The sequence below is a fragment of the Athene noctua genome, chromosome 7, assembly GCF_965140245.1.
Source record: "Athene noctua chromosome 7, bAthNoc1.hap1.1, whole genome shotgun sequence".
Lineage (NCBI taxonomy): Eukaryota > Metazoa > Chordata > Aves > Strigiformes > Strigidae > Athene > Athene noctua.
This window is the reverse complement of record NC_134043.1, coordinates 39,026,875-39,045,908: the sequence shown is the minus strand read 5'-3', so window position 1 is coordinate 39,045,908 and position 19,034 is coordinate 39,026,875.

Sequence of the window (19,034 nt, the reverse complement as noted above, 5' to 3'; positions counted from 1 at the left end):
CCTCTGAGGGGGCTCTGGGCTGCCTGTGCCCCTTCCATGGGAACAGTCAGCTGGCACGGACAACTTTAACAAACCACCTCCCCACCAGAAGTGCAGCCTGTTTGTATCAGGAAAGGGCTGTACCTCAGAACACCTGGAGCTTGGTGCTGGTGAGCTGCTTCTGCTCCGACACACAAGGCAGGCAGGCCAGGCTGGGGTTCTGCTGGTCTTCATGGGCATGGGAGGTGACAGAGGGCATGAACTGGCCTTCGAAACTGCGCCTGCGCCCCGGGCAGATGCTGTGAAGATGCTGATGGTGTCGCATTGGGTTTCCTTCTCTGCCTGCCAGGGGGACAAGGAACAAAAGGAGAAGCAGCTCTGACTTCACTGATAGACAATTTTATACATGCGCTGTGTGTGTAGCTAAATAATATTTAGAGAAAGACATACTCACACACACACATCTTTTAATTGGGGGGAAAAATCCTATAAACATATGGGTTCTTCTTCCAAACCGTAAAAAAAATATAAATCATTTAATAGCTGCTATAGCAGAAATATTTCTATTAATGCTTCTACTTCTCTATACTTTACATGCTGCTGCTCCTATTTGTTGTTCATGTTTTAGTCATCCAGACATATGTATTTCCAATTCCAAACCTGTGTGAGTGAAAAATAAACATTTTAAGATCAGTTTAAAATGGTTTGAAGATTATGAACATACTGTCTATTGCCTGAAGTTCATTGTTGCTTAGATAAAAGTATCTGCTCAATCTCTTCCCACTTAGTAACCAATTATTTACTCTAGACTAAATGGATTAGAATCCTTCATCAATGAAATTTTGTATCTCTCCTGAACCTGTTAAACATGGAGGGATAAAAGCTAGATACATTTGACAGTGAGCAAATGGCATCTTAAAATCATAAACGAGTCATTACAAAAAATCTCCACTTACAATTTAAAGTGCAGTGATTAATTAAAGATGCAGTTTTAACTTATTTATAGCCATTAAAAAAACATACTAGTTTTAACACAAAACAACATGAGCCAAGTCATCCAGGGGAGAGATGCTGGCAGCCTGAGACTTGGGGAGCAAGCAGCGTGACAAAGCCAACAGGGAACAGCAAATGCAGGCCACCCTTGAAACCTTTGGAAAAGTTCACGGAAGCAAGGATGGAAAGAGGTGTCTCTGGCATCCCTGCCAAGATCCCCTCCTTTTTGCTCACATACAGACAGTTCAGGAGTGTGAAAGCCCCGTCTCACTGCGACGGCAGGACACCTGTGTGCTCACTCCTTGGCTGCGGTGCAGATGGCAGGGAGCTTGCCAACTGGAGAGCGTGCTGCGGGTGAGTCAGCCCTACCTCAGGCAAAAAGATGATACGGCTGAGGGAGAGACAGCAGCAGTTCAGGCGCAGATTTCTGCAGGCTTTCCCTTCCTTCCAAATTTTTGGTTGCTGAAGGCCAAATGCTGGTCTTGCTTGACTGGCAGGTGGAGTTCACTGAAGCCAGGGGGAATAAAGGTGGTGGGAGGCAAGGTGAGGCTCACACGCCGAGCTGGTGAGCTGTGGCTGCTGTTCCCCTGGCTGGTTTTGCTGTGTGAAAGGCTGCCCTGCTGCTGAGCAGGTCACCTTTGCCAGGGGCCCGACACACACACCAGGTACACTGCGCTCCAGCCCCGCAACTGCCGGCTCTGTCTGCAAGGCAGTGCGTGCTCAGGGCAAGAGTCATCCCCTCTGTCCTGCGTTAGTGTTTCAGGAGCTATAGCCAGTTCCTCCTAAGACAAGTGGTGTAATTTACCCTTAGGAAGGGGTCTGGTCTTGATTTGAAGACCTCAGGAGCTGGAAAATCTACTGTCACCCTCAGTAGTTTGTTTGAATGGTGGTTTCTCTCCCTGCTAAATCTGTACCATATTCTAAGGGGAATTTGTCTGGCTTTCCCTTTCTGGTTTTGTTTTTTGTTAGGCTTTTCTCTTCTGGGTGAAAGTCCCAGGTACTGAAGGACCTTTTTTTCTCCCCTGAGGTAGCTGTTCTAATTAGATTAATTTTCTTGAATTGAGGCCTTAGTGTTCAACTGAGGCTGACTGTGGTTATTTCAAGGAAAAACCTGCTTTGGCTAGTGACAGAGTTCCCTCTTGTACTCCTTTGGAGAGTGTATCGAGATAATGCCAGAAAGAACCTTATTAATTTGTTGCTTGTGAACCTTGAATGTTCACAGATACTACCTGTCACTGTTTAAGTTAAATAGCTTTATTCTGCATATATGCTACAAATTATGTAGCTTTTCATCTCATCTTATTAACCAGGAGCAATGACCTACCTTGGCATGGGCTGAAGATCTCCAATGAGATGTTCTCAGAAAAGAGATTTTAGTTTTATGACCATTCTTAATCAACAGTGTAATTTTCAAGAGTAGAAATGCAAGTGGTGTTCACTAGCAAATTCTTACCAGATAAGGTAAAGGAGAGGCACAGGGTGGGTTCCTCCCAAGACCAGGGATTATGGGACCAGCATGAATAGCAAGGTACCTGGCCAGCATAGAAAAGGCCTCTGCAGCCTGAGAGATGGGTCAGGTGCCTTCAGACAAAAATCAGAGTCCTACTGAAGTAAAACGACATTTTTGCTCCATAAGGTATCTCAGAGATGCAGACATGAGAAAGATACTGGCAAGGGAAGATCAGAGAAGATAATTTCTCCTTTGTCTCATGCAGTGTTTTCACACTCTAGCAAGAAAAATAGAAGGGGATTTTGTACTTCTGGGGCAATGTTTGAAAGTGCTTCATGACTCTGGCACTGCCAGAGCTTGGCATACATCCCCTTTCTAGAAGTTTACCTGGCTGAGACCCAGGACAGCTCCTTTGCTGGCAAGACCAAGATGAGTGCGCCCTGTGGAGGACTGTGGTGGATGGCTCTGAGTGCCCCATGCTGTAGGCATGGGGAGGTTTCCAGACCTGCTCCCACTACAGCACCAGACTAAATGTGCCACTGGCCAATGTCTCCCGTCTGAGTCACTCCGGGCACAACATTCAGTCTGGGACTGTCTGAGGGACTGACATCCTTCAGGATGGAAAGTGCCAGTCAAACACAAAGTAAACTCACATATATGGACCACAACCCTTCTGAGACAAGAAGAACTACAGAAATATAATATCCCTTGTGTGGACCCCTCCAGAGGAAGACACCAGTCTCAGCCCCGTTGAGGTGTTGTCAGGAGGCCTGTGCCTGCCTGTTTCTTAACCTGTGTGCTGCAGGTCTGTAAAGGTCATGTTTGAATGGGTGTACTTCATGTCACAGTAGGACTGTGAAGTACAAAGTTAAATGGTGATTGCTCCAAAGGGCAACCACCCCCCGAAAAGCTATTTTCTATTGCCGTTCTTTTCATCTGTTTCATATCACACTTCTCCGTCCACCGTACAGCTATTAAGGTAGCATGAAACAGTGTTGGAGGTAATGTCATGCCCTCCTCAGACACCCAAAACTCAGCTGAGCCAGTTTGTCCACAGTTGCAGAAAGAGACTGTAGGTCCTCTGTCCTACTTTGTTACTGTGCTTTTCTTTTATAAGGAGGGAAGTGAGATAAAGAGGCTGCTGGAGGTACACCACTCAAGGTTGCATTAGTTCACACGATGCTGAGAGCAACAGAGCTGCTTTGTCACGGCCTTGGGACGTCTGCACCTCAGCTGAAATAATTGAGCAACCTGAGTGTGAGCAGTGCTGCCTGAGCATCAACAACCACCACCATGTCCTCAAACACCTTCCTCACAAATAGACTTGAGCAGTGACCTCTCCATGTCCTGAGTGTGACCAGGTCAGTGGGAGCACATGCCCTTGGCTTCGAGGGGAGAGGGACCAGCTCCTTCTTGCCTTAACTGTTCCTTGCTTGCACAGCCTCTGCCCATCTTTACCATGTGACAAAAATACATGCTACACTCATCAGTCTCAGCTATTTATGATCAGAGATGACCAGAAGAAGTGGCAGTGTTATCCCTCAGGGGAGGACAAGATGCAGCAGACTGGTCTCATGGACAGGAAGGGGTCTCTTGCAAGGAAAGTGGAGTAGGACATGACCAGCAAATGCAGTCCTTCACTGCAGGGTCCAGCCAATGGTTTCACAAACGAAGCAAGTCTCCTCTGTTTGTATTTAAAGGCTATTTTTCTCCTCTATTTGTATTTAAAGGCTGTTGCAGAATATCATTCCCTTAATGGATCTATTTTCACAAGCCATTTAGCATCATTTGTTCTGTGTCAACATTGTCCTTTCATTTAGTCTCCCCCACCCAGCGTCCCCTCCTGACTTTTGGCCACCCATCACCCAATATATTCATAGACAGCAACTGCACCTCCTGCAAGCTGAGTGTCACAGCGCCAAGCCAGCTCAACCCTGTCCCACCATGGACATCTGTGGCTGGCTGGTACTGAAATGACAGGCAAGCCTGTTGTTTCCAGTGCTTGCCTGTCCACTGCTGCGTTGCAGACCCTGGCCCCGAACAGCGCCACTTCATTCCTGTCACCACAGGCCTTGGTCATCCAGTGGCTCCTCACGCTTCTGCAGGTCCACCTGGCTCTGGAGCCACAGGGGGTGCCCACATGCCCCCACTCTTGCACCAAAGACATTTGAGGACAACATAAGGCCTTCCAGAGCCCAGACTGCCAGCAAGGTGGAAGTTGCCTTCAGCCCAATGGTCTGACAATCCCAAAATGGCCCATCAGCTCCTGACCCCCCTCCCACCGCCCTCCCCAGCAGCTGCTGCCCCTGTGCTGCTGAGATGGACTGCAGGCACAGCCAATTGAGAGCAGGGCTGCTGGTCTCCCAGCCAATGGGACAGTGCTGGAGTGCTCAGTGGGGTGAGCTCACTGCTGACATGTTGTGGTGGTCTCTGTGGCAGCCATTTTAGCCCCCCTGGCAGCCATCAACCGTGGGGGCCATGTTGCTGGGACCACTGCTGCCAGGGCCCTCTCTGCCGTGGGAGGGGATGCCCAGGGCAGGCGTGGGTCCGTCTGCCCAGGTTTCCTGCCTGTGGAGCTGTGGGTCCCCCAGCATGAGGCTGCCAGGCCCCGTGCGGTGGTGCAGGCGCAGCCCTGTCCCACTAAGCACCCCGACAGGCTCTGGCAGCGTGCTTCAAAGGCAAAGCTCGTCCCTAGAAACAAGCGAAGTGCTTGCAGCTGCCCCAGTAATGAATGGCTGGGACACAATCCAGCGCAAAGGCAAGCCCGTACTCCAGCTCTTAGAAAACCTCCTCGGCACACAAGGGAGAAAACAAAAATGCCCCATGCGAGTGAGGTAATGAAAGACCACAACGAATAGCTACCAGCAAGAGAAGCACATGCATTAATCACAAATGGCTTGGAAGGTAGTTGGAGTCATTAACTTTTCTCTAAATGCACAGAGATGACAAAACATGGGTTGTGAGCATATAGGACACGATTATCTGGTGGAGGCCAGCTGCTCTCTGCAGGAAACTAACCCCAGTATCATGTAGGCAGATAGACAGCGTCATTCAGTCCTACATGACCACGGGCACTGGCTTCCCTGCCCAGGCAGCCATGGCCCCCTATGCCAGCGTGCCTGGAGATGACAGGAAGATTCCATGCTGGAAAGCGAGCAGGACTGTGGGGCTGAGAGAGGTAAGCCCACCTGCGCCAGCCTGCTGAGACCTCAGCTTTGCCCCGGCTACGGACAGTCCCCACCAAAAAGAGGAAGGGACTGTAAGTAGGCCTCTTCCATTAAGAATTTTACCTTTTATAGTCCCTTGTCTACCATGCTGATTTGGGCCGCGTGGTGCTGCCTCAAGGGAGCTCTAGAAATGAATGACCTGGGAAATGTCTGCTGCTATAAATTCACGAGGCTTTAGGGGCTTCTTCAGGCCTCCCATCCATTTAAAGCCACAGAGGATTTGGCCCATGACATTTTAGTGGGTGTTTTTGTTCCTCTGGCTGACTCCTGCTGTCACTTTGTATGGTCATGAAGCTCTCTCAGCCTTTGATGAGACCCTCTGCTGTTCTAGTGCCTTGTGTATTTTATCTCAACGGCCTTGAGATCTTTTCCTTTTTCTTCTTGTCTTTAAAAATGCGTGCGTGGCTGCTGTTGGTTTCATAATTGATGGACATGGTCTTGGCAATCTCCTTTTTAAGAGCCGTTCCTTGTCACATAAGTATCATCTATCAGTGCCCATTGTCTTTATAGCAATCTTGAGCAAACAGCTTTATTTCCAATCAGAACATCACACATTGATCTAAACACTCATCTGTAATGGATCAATTTACATTAGAAGAGCAGTATTGTAACATTGTTGTTCATTATATTGAAAGAAGTATATGTTTAGTTACAGACTAAAATCAATTAAACAGCCCTTTGCCTTTTGCTGTAAGAAAGTCAACAAGCCAGTCTGTCTTGGACAATTATCCAGCTACAGCTCCTTAAAAAAAAAGGGTTTCCAGCATTATCCCCTTCCTCTGAGTTCTCGAATTCTCCTTCAGAGACTTCTTCTGCAATGTTTTGCTTGTGCAGCCTTGTAAAACGCTCTCAGCTAAAACGCACATGAGAGAAATGAAGGCAGTCTTGCTGCTGCTGTTGTGGAGGGAGCTTTCTCAGGGCCACACACAGTCATGCATCCAAAAGGGAAACCTGCACTTTCACCAGAAGGCTGCCTGATAACACGTGATGGTGTATGTGGGAGATGCTGAAAAATGTAGACGATTCTGTTTGTATCTTCATGGGTGAGATCATTATCTCCAAGCGGGCCTGATTTCAGGGGAGGAGAAAAGAAGGAATTGGGAGGTGGGGAGGAATTTGTACACTGCTTTGCTGTTTCTTGCCTTACTGCAACAGAGAAGACTACAAGCAGTGCTGGAGGCTTTCTGACAAAGGGAACATGATTTCAGCTGGTGATGTAGCTGCAGAGAGAGTAGGAACCTGCAGTTTCAAAAGCAAAACACATAGGGGAACTGCAGGGCAGTGCAATGATGGGATTTGAGGAGCACCTCACTCTGGGCTCTGTTGGATGTGGAGGTGGCAGATGAAGGTATTACCTGCCCAGCCCGCAGCCACAGGTCGGTGTCCTCAGTAGCAGAAGGGAGCGTGTGCTTGTGTCCTGCCTGCCACGCGCCGTCTCTGCAGCAGGGCCAGCGAGCGGCAGGGCCCTGGGCTGCCATGCCTGATCACCAGCTGGCTCCCACTGGCTTCTGCCTGCTGGCAGCAACCAGCGGAGCTCATGGCCTAGGGTGAGCCCATGGCCATTGTGGCAGGGGAGGCCAGGCCAAACCTCGACACTGCCACACTAGGTGACTGTAATCAAGCATTTTTGCTTCTCCTTGTGCAAAATCTCTGATAAAGGAGTAAAAGTGACCGACAGGGGTAAGGTCTTACTTTGTGGTAAAAATCCCCTCATGACCAGGTGGGCCTGTGCTGTGGAGGACTGTACAGCCTTCCTGTTTTATGCATGTATTTTTATGTATATATGGTTTTTTGACTTGAGACTTTGCCCATTCCTTTGCTACCACTTGAACTGTTCCAGCCCTTGTCTTACTCTTTCATTACATGCACAAAACACTGCTGCAATGCTAATAATAATAATGAGAAGGAATAGCAGATATTACAAAGCTTATTAAGAAATTGATCTTTGTTTTTCTTTTGAATAATGAGGCAAACCTCAAAACTGCTGAAGCCATTCAGTTAATTGGTTATTGGCTCTCTTGAGTGATTATATCCACCCTGTTCCACCAAGTTCAGCAGGTCTCGTGCTGGTCAATTAGCCTTTGGCATCCAGAAAGGGAAATGCTTCATTCAGGTTTTCTCAGAACCTGTTTGTGTAGCATAAGGTGGATTGAGTGGGAGAGGTTCCCCATGGGCAGTAGGGAAGCACTCACAGTCTGAATCCTGCCCTTGAACTGGCACCAAAGGGCATTTTTGCCTGTACCCCAACCCTCTGAAAAGGTAGATGCTGTTAAGTGGAATGACCTGCCCAAGAGACCACACTGCAGGAGGACTGCTAAAGCGAGAGGGTTTTTGGAGACCCTCAGTAATTTCCTCCAGCATGACCGTTGCCCAGTGTATACCAGGGCCCGGTTCTGCTGCAGGCTGAGCAATGCCAGCAGATCCTGAATATCATAGTTTTTTTCTGGCTGTGTGGATGGATGCCCTGTCGCTTGGTCACAGTTGGTCTGCAGACTCACTAATCACTACTGCTCTGATTCCTTCAGCATTACCAGGGCTATGCAGAGCTAAACAGCTGACGCCATTTAGTGGCTTTTCCTACGGAGTGCTCAGTCCTGCCTTCACCACTATGGCTTGCCAAAGGGCTCCAACACTTGCATTGCTGTGATGCAGACCCTGTAATAATAGTTGGTTACATTCAGAGGATTCAGTTCAGATTTTAAAACCTCATCAAATAGTTAATGACTGACTATTTCAACACAGCAGTTCCTGCAAGACTTGGGAGAGAAGAGAGAGAGGGAGATGGAAAAGTTATTCATGTCCCATCTGTCTGGAACGCTTGTCCCCTCCCTCCCACCCACTGAGTCACTTCCTCCCTTTATATCTCACTTAAAATTTTTCCTTTCCCCTTTAGCTTATGATTAACAGGCACTCACCCTCTGCAAATTGTTTCTTTTTTTCTGGTGCAATGTTAGTTAAAGTTCTATGGATAAATAGAGCATATTGTATTGCAAATACACGTATGAGGTGAAATGCAGTATATGCTGTATTTATGGCCATGTAAACAAATATATCAATCACTGCAATATCCAGTTGGTGACCCAGCCTTACAAACTGAGCTAAGGAACTTGCAGTGTACTGCTATGGTTATTTTGTCCCTGCTGCCCAAAACAACGGGGCAAGGTGTGCAGGGAGAGGCATGTTGCTTGAACTGTGAGGTGGAGGTGTTTTAGAGCTGCAGCTACAAGCCCAGAGAGGGGTTCACTCAGCTCTGGGACCTGACCCAGGTGGGTGCACAGAATGTGGCAACTTGCTTAAATGCCTTAAAGCATTTAAATTTATTACAGGGCTTGTGTAGCTCAGCCCACTGCCTTGCTGCCAGGGCTTAAGAGGGCTATCTTTTAACTAGCAGGTGGTGATGGACTCTGGAGGAGAGTGTCATGCAAGGTAAGAGAAAGAGGTGGCCTTCTGGCTAAGGAGCTCTGCAACCTGTGGGTATGTGCTGACCTGGCACATCAAGCAGGGGGGAGTGGGCTACCTACAGCCTTCTGATGGCCTTATGGAGGAGCAGCAATGGCTGCAAAAGAGGAGCATGCTGGTGGGTTCATCCTGGAAGCAGCTAGGGTAAAGAGCTTGGGTGCTTCCTGAGCAAGTGTGTGAGGTGGCGGTGGTGAGTCTGTAAGTTGTGGAGCGGATGAAAGCAAGGAAGGGAAAATTTGAACCTCCTTGAACAGGTTATTTGAGTTCCTTGAGGTTTCCCGGTAAAGGGAGAGAACATGAGGCCCTATATTATGTAATGCAGAAACACTGTACATGTTCTACCTGCTTCAGCCTTCCTGCACACGGCTCAGAGATGGGGTATTTTATCTACTTGGCACATGTACTATGGTGGTACAGGGAAGTTTTGTTCCTCAGAGATGTCAGGTTGACACCACTCAAAAAAAAAAAAAAAAAGCTTTGCTTTAAAGCCAAACACTTGAGCAGGTATATGTGACTGGGGGGATTCCCACCCCAGAGAGACACTAGCATCACTGTGTTCAGCTACTAGTTGTCCTTTTTTGTAACCTTCTTTTGTAACAAGATTCCATCAGCTTATCTGGTTCCTGTCAGTTGGCCGTAAGCTGATGGGTGATGCAACAACCTGGGTAGTACGTCCACTCTGGGATTCACCGAAGGCTGGGGCACAGATGTGTCACAGAGCCTCTGCAAAGAGCCAGCTTGGCTCCTGCTCGAAGCTTTAGCTGCATGCAGGTTCTGCAGAGCCCTGGGCTGGCTCTGAGCCAGCCTCCCAGTTCCAGAAGCTCACTACAGGGGTGCCGGGGCTGCCTCTGTGCTGGGCTGGCACTGATCCATCCCTGCTTTTTTTTTGGATCTGACTCTGTGTCCTGTGAAAGTAGCTGTCCTGTCCCCAGACCTGCGTGTTATGTGGAGCTGGCTCTGGGCTCATGGGCCATGGCCAGGTCTCTAAATATTTGGTATCTGAGAAGTGTCTTCATCTTATGCACATGGGTGATGGTGCAGGTGGGCTGAGACAGGTTTGGAAACTGAGGGTGGGCCTGTATTTGCTGTAACTTCACAAATCATGGACCTGTGTGTAGCAAAACCGCAGTAGTCTCCCTTGAAGAGCAGGGCTGGGGAGGAATACATGGGTCTTGTGGCATTTATGACACCTAATAGGAGATTGTAAAATGGCCATTGAATTTTATTGCATTTGTGGGAGACTTGATGAGTCCAAGGATGGTGTGCTGTGTTACTGGAAGTTGAATAACCACTGGTGCTGATGTTGCTGAGTGGTTTTTTTAAAAGGGAAGTTTGTTAGTTTATTCTCCCATGCCTTAGATCTGATGGGTAGCTATGCATTCTTTAGAGATTTCCTCTTCCAGTTTATTTTAGGAAACAATTTTACACATATGTATGCAGGAACAGTATAGCTGCCATTGTATTATGTATTAAGGGGCAAATGAAATTAGCATTTCATTTGTCCCAGGGCAGCCTTTGGGAATAAGACAATAGCCTCCGTTGTTTATTTCCCTGAGAGATGTTAATGATTAACTCTGAAAAGTAACTCTTCTACCTGTCCTACATAAACTTTCATAGCTCTGCGCAACAGCAAGATATCTTCAGGTAGTATATGGCCTGCAAAAAGCTAAGCTCTATAACATTACTGTACAGATAGATTTGGCTGCTGCAGAACTACTTCAGCCTAAGATTTCAGTGCTGCCAGCTGGCAGAAGTGATCATATATGTAAAATCTTAAACTGAGCCAGAAAAACCTGAGTTCAAATCTCTTGCCAGGGATTGTAGGATAGAATGATTAACCTGATTTTATATTTTTGGATAACTATCAAGTGCCCGAATATTTATAGTAATAAATGTCTTCCATATGTTGCTGATACTGCATCCATGGAGTGCAATAGCATGATACAGTTATTGTCTTACTTGAAGACGCTAATTATAGCTAATCCTATAGGCACATGAATCATGAAACACTGGCCCAATTTCTGCCAGCTTCTGTGAGACGCATCTGACTCTGCTCATGTCAGCAATGCAGGTCAGCAGAGAGCTCAAGGCAAAATTCCAAGAGTGCTGGGGATCCTGAGCTCTCTTTTCAGAAGATATACAGGCACTTGATATTTAAGCACTTAAAGCTGCAGGTGGGCACTTTATACCAGCTTATACCTTCTGAGTCTTACTAGTAGGTGCCTGGATACATCTTGAAGTGTCAAGATGCCACTGAAAATATAGTCTTGAACCTACAAGTCATTGTCATGTACCCCTGTAATCCTCTAAGTCAAAATTGGCAGGGGGCTCTCAAGTTCCTAAATTCATTTGGTGCCTGCTAGACTGGTAAAATAGTCATGCTTGGAGCAATGCTGGTGCCTGTCAGCCTGTCAGGCTGACTCAATATGTCACCGAGGATGCTCAGCCACTGCAGAGATAGGGCTTCTCTAGGGCTGTGGTAGCTTACCAGGTCAAGCTCTTAAACACACCTTAATGTAATAAAACCTCTTCAGTGCATGACTGTAGAGCTACTCTCTGTTGGTAAGAAAATACAACAGAGGAACTGTATGAAGGTTATAATGTTGTAATAAGAAGGCTATAAAAACAGAGAAAGAGAGACTAAACCAATGTTCCAGTAGTTTTCCCGTCCCTTGAAATAGAGGTAAGCCCGCCCAGACGTCTTCCTTTTAAATACTGACTACTGCATCTGTTTTAAACCAAAAATAATACCTTTTGATTGGAAATGTTTCAATAACATTATTTGTGCATTTTATTGAGGCGGAGGTTGCAATTATTAGAGTCACCAGGAATTTCAGACATTTAAACACAGCCTTTATTTCTCCAGAGTAAACCACATCCCTGTGCAATTATTCTTCTATCTAAATGCCTTCAAACCAAGTCCTAAACCAGATCTGACATTTGTTGCTGGTGGTCCCTCTTACAAATCGGCCCTTGAAATGAACATGCGGGGCTAAACAAATGATGAAGAGGTTGGGCTGGTCCCTGGGGATGCTGAGGGAGGCATTGCTGATACAGGATGCAACGTGCAGCCCTGGGTAGATCCTGTGGCTCTGAGCAAACTGCTGTTGGTCTGGTCAGGTATTGCAGTCTGGGTCCTGCAGACTTTAAAAGAATAAGAAGGATTTGTCTGGTCATGGAAACTGCTCCTTCAGCCATGTGATCGCTTTGCGGCTTTACTTTCAGCTAGCTTCTCACCGTGAAGCAAACAACTGCATCGGTGGCAGAGAAGGGACTAGGCTCAACAGCCAGAACGCCCCACTGGCATGCTCTCAGTGTTGCCCCTAATCTTTTCAGCAAGTGTTTTTGGAACTTAATTTAAAAATGGAGACTGCTAAGGTGCCTCTAAGGCCTGATTCTCCTTTGTTTTGCGGCCTCTCTACATCCTCTACCTGTAGCACCCTGGCTAGGTGTTTAAGCACTTTCATTTTCAGTTTCTTGACGCTTCCAGCACAGCATAAATAAGAATTTGGGTCTAACCCCGTTAAAAATCTGACAATAATAACAACAAACCTTGAAGACAAAGAAGATGACCAATTTACAGCTTAGCTTGGGACTCAGGAGATGAACTCTGGTGAAAAAAGGTAGGTCTCAAGCCATTGCTTATCCGAGGGCAAGCAGAGTTCCTGGCAAGAATGTGTGTGTGCTAGTGTTCTGAGGCTTTTGTCTACATAGCAGGCCAGATCTTGAGTGCACTGTCAGTTAAGGGCATCGATTCAAAGTGATTCACAGCAGATTACACCAGCCTGTCTCTTGATGGAGCACACTCTGGTCCTGTGCCTGCAGGTGCTGCACAGACTGCCAAGCCTGGAGCTAGCCCGCAGTTATGCTGTCAGCCTCGCTTAGATCTAATGCTTTATGACAACTGTCTACCTGTAATGTGATAATGGGCTGAAAACCTCTGCAAAATTGATAGGGTCTCTTGCAAAGAAGAAGAAACTTCTAATGTGGCAGGCCTGATCTTGTTCTTAAAGTCCACATGAACTGCAAAGATTTCTTTGCAAATGGAAGGCTAGTTCTTCTGCCCCTGACAAGAGGGGTGGTTGAGTTGGTGTCTGTGAAGCTGCTGGCCTCCCACTTTCTCCCAGTGCAGGGGGAATCAACCTGTTGCATTTTCATGCACTTTAAATCTGTTGTTAACTCTGAAATCTAACATCCTGTTGGCTTCTACCTTCTAGGGCTTCCTGCGTTCTCTGCCTGTACTTTTCATGCTCTGGATAAAACTGTCTTCTGCCTTCAAGCTGTTTCCAGCATTTATGCCATAAATTGGTTATATTTAATGCCTAAATTATGAGTAATTGTCTAGAATGATTAACAGGTAGCGTTCTAAAAGAAAACACAATTACATTGTGTAACACAGCTTCTATAGAAGGGGCCAGATTCCTACCCACCATTTACTGGTGTACTATCCAGGAACAGCACGAGTAGCTTTGTGCTAGATCAGTGTTAAGTGAGAGTTGGGCCTAAAATATCCTGATGTAGTTTCAAATTCTCCAGATTTGCACTCCATCTGGGAAGTGGCAGCCATGGGAGGAGTGGTCTTCCTTGCTCTGGAGAGACACAGGCATGTTCCATGTTCTTAAACACCTGAGCTACAGGCCCTTTTCCCCACACACCCTAATGCAGTTGATGGCACAGCACTGTCACCAGCTTGGTCTGGTTCCTGGCACAGGACTTAATGGCAACCAAAACATATTTTCACAGCCAAAGCATTGTCATTTTAGCTGGTGGAACTAGTTGCAGCTTGTCTTTTTCCACGTGCCCAGCTTCCATGTCAGCTCAAACAGGCCCAGGGCTGGAGTGAGGTATTGGCAAGGTAAGCGCTTGCATGGGGACAGTAGAACAGCTGTGGTGGTCTGTTGTATTTTGGCTGTATGGGAGACTGGCTGGTGCACGTGGGGGTGACTGCTGTGGACAAGTGCCAGACCCTCTGGAGAGGGAACAGGGAGACTGACCCTCAGGGCCTTGTCTCTGGCACAGGTGGTCCAGCCCAATCCATGGGTATATTGCTGTGAAGCCAGGAAGTGGCTCTTGAGGCTGTGGACTGTGCTTTCAAGATCAGAGTCCCCTCCAGAGAAAACAGGGATGTTTACACAGAGAGCAACTATCCTAACAGCCATGTGATAATTAAGAGGCCTGAGGCTGCAGGATAAACCCTTCCCTACGACCTTCTCATCCTCCAGAGGATAGGCCCCCGTGGTAGCTCTGACCCCCATGCCATTCACTGCCACATCTGTGGGCTTATCATGCTTCTTAAAGAGCCCATAAACCCATTAGCTCTGAGTAAATGATCCCTGGGCTGTCTTTAGAATAATTAAAACCACAAGGCAAACAGTTACTCTGGACTATCAGCAGCATATCAGCAAAACTTGTGTCTTGAAATGTGTGTTCAATTTCTGTTATTAAAAGGCACAGAGCCATATGTGAAACATTATCACGCATCTTTGTGAAATTAGCAGAACTATTTGAACAACCATTTTGTCTCTATCAAAACAGTGCCTTATTATTATTATTTTTTCATACTGTGTAGGAAGGTGAGAGAGCCTTTGGAGAGCAGGAGGGCTCAGGCAGGCAATTTGACTTACCGTAGCCTATGACCAAATCTGTTTGCTGTGCAGAGGTGGACACTATCTAAGAAGCCCAGGCAATGCTGGTCAGAGATGGGGAAAGAGGAGCAAGATGAAGAGTCCTGTGTTGCTTTTAATCCTGAAATACAGGAGACTCTGCTGGTTTAATCTAACTCTTTAACTGCTCTACTTTGAGTGAGGCTTTCACAATACTTACCAAATTCAATTCCCATTAGGGTCAACAGAAGCTTAGCTATTGATTCAGTGGGAAAGGAAAAAAGACCAATGCTGAGTGTGCTTTTAAATTCCCACCACTCATGGTTAGGAACATATGTTAGAAAAGTGATGTCACTTCTGACTGTTTATGAACTTTCAAAATAACATTAGACCTTTAAAAAAAAAAAAATCCAGTCCTTAGTTTTCTGAACTGGCCCTCTGAAAACGGCACCAAAACCACTTAAGGGTAAGGTTTTCTGAAGGAAGGGAAAAAGGAAGAGGAGCTGTTTCTGATTAAGAGTTACCAATAACTGTGGGCAAGGTCAACATGTGGCATATAGCCAGGCTTGAAGGAAAACATGGTGTGAAGTGTTTTGTCATTTAATGGACAGTTAAACCCTTCCATTTAATAGATGCTTAAAAAAACCTTCCAAAACAAACAAACTAACCCCAAAATTATTGATCTGTTTGGGAGTGCATTTGGCAATTGACACTAGCATAAAAGTCCCTCCTGTGCCTTTAGTGCTGGCTTTGTGGGCATACAGAGGATTTTTAACTTTTAATGGACATTGTTGGGGTCTTTTTTGTGCATGTGTGGTTTCAAGGGTGTCGAAGATGAGTGAGATCATATTTGGAGAAGATGATCATTAAAGAAAATGCCAGTGCTTCTTGCCAGGCCTAGTTATTAGCCAAATGGATTGAGATAAGGCAAACAAAACTGAAATAAATATGAAATCAGTTGATTTAGTCTGCTTAGTCAAATTGAACAACAACATCCCTTGATCATCAGAGCTGAATCAGCAAATATAAAAAAACCAAAGACAGTCAACCCTACACTTACAACCCACTTGAGGTTTTCACGCTGACAACCTAGTCGCTAAGTATAAATGGTCCTCCTACTACTGGTTTGTCTGAGTCTCGAGTTATATTAGGGGATATGACTGCATCACTAGCCTTGCAATCTTGATTTTTTGTTTTGTTTTTTAAACTGAACAAATACATTGTAACTTCTTTACTGTGCCAAGTATTTCTGCTAGAAAATATTCCAGAGGATTCATGTAATAACAAACATGTGAAGGATTTCTGATATGAAAGACTATTGCTTATATTAATTTTTTAGCTCCAGAGTGAGATTAACTTTATTCTAAAACTGCTTAAAATCTAAATCCGTATACTTCCAAATGTGCAGTGGCCAGAACTAGAGGCTCTTGGTACATCTATAATATAAACAGTAGGTTTAGTATACATAGTAATATGTGATATGAGCCTTGATTACACAGACTCAGCTCACTGTTAATGTAGAGCAGCAGCTTTTGTCCTTTTTCTGGAGAACTGTGGATCCTGGTTGAAATTTGACATGTTTTGATTTTTGAGAGGATCTTTTGTGGATCCTTCTAGAAGCAGCTCACAAGTTCCTAGGGTTATGTTGACCGAGCTGAAAACCAGGAAAAGAGAGAGAAGCTTCAGAAGTAGCTATTCAGCTATATTTATATACTTAAGAGCTGTTAATATGTAATTTCCACTGGTAAATAAACATATAGTCATTGTTTGTACATTAGGATTCGGTCTCTTTTCTTCTGACACATTATGAAATGCCAAATGCAGAGAATTTAAGATTTTTGCTACCTGGAAAGGGAACTGAATAAAAATGCTTTCAGAGACACTTTCTGAGTCCATAACAAATAGCACTTGGAGCTTATATGAAGTAATACAATAAACTGCAAACACCTCTCTAAACATAAGTTTTCACTGTTGGCAGAAGGTAGACATGTTTTGGGGTGGCAGAGAGCAACAAACAGCCTGAAAACCATTACTTTGTGTTATCTCTGGAGGCTCAACAACCATTAGAAGGGACTTTTGCACATTTCCTTGCATAAAATTAATCTAACGTGCAAAACACAGCAAGCTTTCTGGTCTCACAGAAAGACCTTTTGTGCCCAGTGCTGGCAATGCTGCCACATTAGAAATGAGGAAGGGGAAATACCACACAGGGCTGTTACAGCTGGCCACCAGCCTGGCATTGTCCCATCTTGCCACCTTCCTGAAGATGCCGTGGTGAGAAGCATGTTCTGGTTTTCCCCGAGCAGGGCTCAGCTTCAATAGCGTGCCTTGTTCAATGTCCTGCTGCTATTGGGTATTTTGTGTGCTGCTTACCAGTGAGTGGTATACTGCAGCCTGTGTTTCCCCTGCACAACTGTAAGACATCCCCCTCGGCATCCATCCTGTACCGCAACTGCTAATTAATTGGCAGGGCGGTACAGAAGAGCCAGCTGAACAGTGTATAAAGGGATAGGGCCTTGGCAGGACACTGCATTTCCAGCCTTAGAGAAATATGGGAGAAGAGTCAGAGATAGGGAACAATCCACTAATATCTTAAAGAATAAATCTCTACCTTCCTTCTCTTATGTGACCTTACTAGGTAGCTAGCTAGGCAGTGGAACTAGGAATACCTGAAAAAGAACAAATGGGTTGAGAGAAATAACGTACATGAAGGCTGTGTATTTCAAACAGCTAATGAGCTCTTTCATGGGACTATCAACCAGGAAGGGACCAGAGCTCAGACCAAAAGAAGTGATTCTTAAGTTTTCCACCTAGATCAGGGAATGATCCAGTCACCAGCCTCCACAGCTGTTCCAGCTTCCTTCTGCTGCATTTTGGTCCCTTCTCCGCAAATCCTTTCCATGCAGTTGTCAAAAGTTTACAGCTACAAGTTGTATAAGTACCCCTGCAGCTGGGAAGTGACCTGTCTGGGTCTCAACTCCCTTTGTCCCAAATGCAGATCCTCTGGGCAAAGTGATCACCTGTGGTCTATCGGCACTACTAATATGGGTACTGTTGCTCATTTAGGCTACACAAGACGAGATTTGCTCTGGGTGTGGTGTCTCAACACGAGCATCTAGGAGGAACAACAATTTCATCAGTGTATCCATTATAGGACTTAAGTTCCTAAAATATAAAATATTATAGTTCCCAAGATCCAAGGGTGAGGTGTGGAAACATCTCCAGCAGGGACAAAGTTAACAGTCTGATAAGCTGCAGTTTGGCTCTGACTGCAGCGGAGATACCAGTCTGGAAAACTGCCCAGTGTGCTGTTGCAAGAGACCTGTAACTAGCATGTGACTGCTGCTTGTAGTGTGTCTGAGGGGGTAATAAGAATGTGACAAACCCCATCTCTTTCAATTGTTGCAGGATCTTGGTCTTTAGCTCTTTACAAAGCTGTGGGTAGTCCTTTAATTAAAGCTCCCAATTATGCATTTGACTGAGAACCTGTAGGCCAGCAAGCTGTAATGTTAAATGCCAATTGATTATGGAATGTGTCTGCAACTTCGCAGCCCTGCGATCCACCCATATCAATGTTAGAGTTGGATGTCTTCTGCAATTGTGTATAATCAGTGTCTTATTAAATCTACAGCATCCCTGGTAAATTATGTGCTATGCATAATAGTTTCTAGGGACCTGGATGTCAGTGTAAGTGCTGTACGTATAAGGAAGTGGAGATGACTTTTACTGGTAGTACCTGCTAAGGTGGGGACACCAGGGAATCTCTTGAGTAAACAAATCCTTTGAGATGGTCTAGCTGGGACAGCTTATCTTCAGCAGACAGATTCAGGAGGGGTGAGTAACCAGGGCTGTCATGGGTGCAGTGAAAACTGTTTCCATCTCAAATCCAAAACATAGCATGATACAAGCTACTATAAGGAAAATTAACTCTATCGCAGCCAAAACCAGTATAGCTGGTAAAGCCCCCTGCAGGGAGAACATGTGATTGTCATGAAAAGCTTGGCTTCTCTGTGCCTTTGCTTTGTGCATGCTAGTTACAGTCCAGATGACCTGCAAGCAAACTGGGAGCCTGGTGTTTGAACAGATGCACAGAACAGCTAGCTGGAGCTAGCTGCGAGTGGGCACTCACCCTGGGAACAGCTGAGCTGTCTTAGTTCTTTGTAGACCAACTAATTAGCCTGGGCAGAGCGCCCTGCTGGTGTGGCAGCACTGCTTCAGGACCCCAGTGATCTTGGGTATCTGCCCTGAACTGAATTGCCTGGTGCAGGCGTTCCCCATCTTTGCCAAGTACAGCTTGGTGGTGGAGAACTGGGCCTAGAAATG